Source organism: Enhydra lutris, unplaced genomic scaffold (genome assembly GCF_002288905.1).
Source record: "Enhydra lutris kenyoni isolate GAN:26980312 unplaced genomic scaffold, ASM228890v2 scaffoldscaffold2, whole genome shotgun sequence".
Classification (NCBI taxonomy): Eukaryota; Metazoa; Chordata; class Mammalia; order Carnivora; family Mustelidae; genus Enhydra; species Enhydra lutris.
The window spans coordinates 57,858,491-57,861,722 of record NW_019154086.1 but is presented as its reverse complement, the minus strand read 5'-3'; the positions used below and the strand labels follow the sequence as shown (position 1 = coordinate 57,861,722).

The 3,232-nt window shown below is 39.9% G+C and overlaps 1 pseudogene; it reads right to left on the bottom strand.

Annotated features, from left to right (window-relative positions):
* Positions 1-276: 276 nt before the first annotated feature.
* On the bottom strand, positions 277-1,614 carry LOC111148920 (annotated as a pseudogene).
* Between the last annotated feature and the right edge of the window lie 1,618 nt (positions 1,615-3,232).

Genomic DNA, 3,232 nt, shown 5'->3' with positions numbered 1-3,232 from the left:
TAACCACTTGTTATATTGCTCTTTTAAAAAAATTTTTATCTATTTGTGCAAGTCTTTTTTTTCTAATGTTAGTTAGTCACCATACAGTACGTCATTAGTTTTTGATGTCGTGTTTCAAGATTCATTGTTTGCATATAACACCCAGTGCTCCATGCAATACATGCCCTCCTTAATACCCGTCACCAGGTCAACCCTTTCCCCCCACCTCCCTCACCTCTGAAACCCTCAGTTTGTTTTTCAGAGTCCATAGTCTCTATATTGCTCTTTTAAAACTTTTTTTTCAGTCTTTAATCAGATCTTTATTCAAAATTAGTTGTCCAAAACGATTTGACTTCTATAGAATAAACAAATGTAAGTTTTTAGGCAGCAGGCTTCTTGCCTTCCATGGTAGGTTTCTTTTTTGCAGGCATCTTGTCAGCTGCTGGTTTCTTGGTAACTGCAGCATTTTTTCCCACCAAAGGTTTCTTCTGCTTCTTCACACCAGCAGCCTTCTTCCTTGTCTTCTGTACCACAGGCTTCTTGCCTAGAAACCCCTTCTGATCAGATTTGGCTTCTAATGCTGCTGCTGCCTTATCCATCTGGAGTTTGTGATTCTTGGTCTGGCAAAGAATGGTATTCTGGCACAGAGTCTTTGTATATGAGTTTAGCTTCCACATGATTCTCAGGTTCTTCAGTGGATTCTTCTTCAGGTCCCTGTGATGGATCTTCTTGGGTGGTGCTCAGAGGGTTCTTTGGATCCCTGGACTTTTCAAGATTCTGCTAAGGTCTGTGTTAATACCTTATGTGTGGGAAAGTTGTAGTTACTCTTGAAGGAGGCAGTCTTATGCCAAGTGCTATATAGATTTTCTAGCTTGTGGAAAGCACTTTCAGTCCAAATGTAGAAACGTCCCACTTGCCCACTAGGAGCAAGTTTCAAAATGTTCAGTTTGCCTGCATTAAGTCAAGTAATGCCTGGGATGTTTCTTGATGATACCGTTGTCTTCATTGTAGATGATTCAGGGTCCCTTGCACTGGACAGAATGATGGTTTCTCATTTTGCTCTTGACAGCTCTCATTTGCTGAGAGGCGTAGACCTTTTTGATATAATTCCAGGCTTTAAGTTTCTTTCAAAACAAAACAGCCTTGGTATTCTTGTAGCCTTCACCTTTATCATCAACCACCAAAGGAAGTTCAGGAACTTCTTCATTATGATGACCATTAGACATGACCAGCACTGGTAAGGCTGAGGCAGCCAGGGCAGAGTGGATGGCATATGGCTTCTGGTTATATTCACTGTACTATGCCAACAGCACCAGGTTTTGGTGGTACAAACATGCGGCCCCGATGACACATATTTCCAAAAGCACCCTGGCCGAAATGGTGAGTCCCACTGCCTCGAACTCTGAGAATTCAAGCCACCAATCTGCCAATACCCCAAGACTGAACACTGATTTGATGAACTGCTAATTCACTGACAGAGTATGGCTAGCTGTTGTTTTTGTGCAAGTTGGTGTGAACAAAGTTCATAATATCAGGTCAAATGGGAGCCTTAAACACAGCAGGCAAAGTAACATTTTTGTCAGATGATTCCCCCTTTTCAGAGTACACAGATGTCAATGGATGAGCACATGCCATCAAGGGGAGAAGAGAGGGCGATGCTCCTCAAAACATTTTTACCAAAGTTATACATATATTGATTTAAAAGAGACAAATAGTTCTTATAAAATTTGTTGTAAAAACCATCAGTCTACTTTCACCCATACTTTCATTTTTGGAGGATTATATTGGGATGTATTTCTGTGTCTCTAAAGAACATGCTTTATTGCTGCTTCTTGGTTTGTTGATTTCAGGCAGGACCTATTGACTTTCTGCTACAGAATTTTCAGATTGAGCTGAATTTCATCACTCCCACTCTCCACTGCACAAGTGCCATGTCCCAGCCCACATTCTCTTGATAGGGCTCAAAACAATTGACAGTGAGCCATGTAGTGAATCTTGATCATTTTGCTTTCCGTGCATAGTTTTATATTTTCCCTAAAGGTCATACAATTATCCTCTCAAGATGTTGAAATACATCAGGTGTTCTGTCAGTTTTGTCTTGTGAAGAAATCTCTTCCTGAAGAACTTTATACCCTGCTCTAATCTGGATTGTTTTCCTTCTTTGATGAGGCACAGCTGAAGGCACAGTCTTCGCCATCACCTGGGAATTCTTTTGGTCTCTCTAGAAGGTATGCAATTTTCCCTTAATATATCTTCCTCTTTCTTGACTTACATCTTCATTTTAGTGAAGTTCATCCTCCTATTGATTCCTGAGAAAGAGGAGGAGAGGAAGGTAAACTTTAAATATCCTGCATGTCCAAATTGGTCTTTACCTTCACTTTCAATTTTTGGTCTGGCTGGATATACTTTACAGATCTTCCTCAGTTTAATGATGAATATGACTTGATAAATCCATTGGAAGTTGAAAATACTGTAATCGAAAGGCATTTAAGGGGTGTCTGGGTGGCTCAGTGAGTTAAACATCTGCCTTTGGCTCAGGTCGTGGCCTCAGGATTCTGGGATGGAGCCCCAAGTCCAGCTCCCTGATCAGAGGGGAATCTGCTTCTCCCTCTCTCCCTGCTCCTCCCTCTTGCGCATACTCTCTCTTTCAAATAAATAAGTAAATAATCTTAAAAAAAAAAAAGAGCATTTAGTACACTAACCTACTGAACATCATAGCTTACCCTAGCCTGCCTTAAACATGTTCATAACATATTAGCCCACAGTTGTACAAAATCATCTAAAACAAAGCCTATTTTATGATAAAGGTAATTTATTTATGTAATTTATTGAATAGTGTATTGGAAGTGAAAAGCAGAACGGTTTTGTGGGTACAGAATTGTTGTAAGCATATGGTTGTTCAGTTTCCTGATGGGGTGGCTGACAGGGAACTTTGGCTCACCACTGTTGCTCAGCCTCATGAGAGAGCATTGTATCACTGTTTCTAGCCTGTGAAAAGATCAGCATTCAGAATTTGAAGTACAGTTTCTACTTAATGTGTATTGCTTTCGTACCACCTTGAAGTTGAAAAGTCATTCATGCAGGGTCCCTAAATACACCTCTGTCCTTCAGTATTTTAAAGTTATTGCTATATATCTTTAAGGTTCCTATGATGATATTGTTTGAATGTGACCTGCTTTTTACTGTTCTCTTGGTCACCAGGTTCCTGAAATTTCAGAATATGTTTTAGTGTAGTATATTTTAATCCACTGTT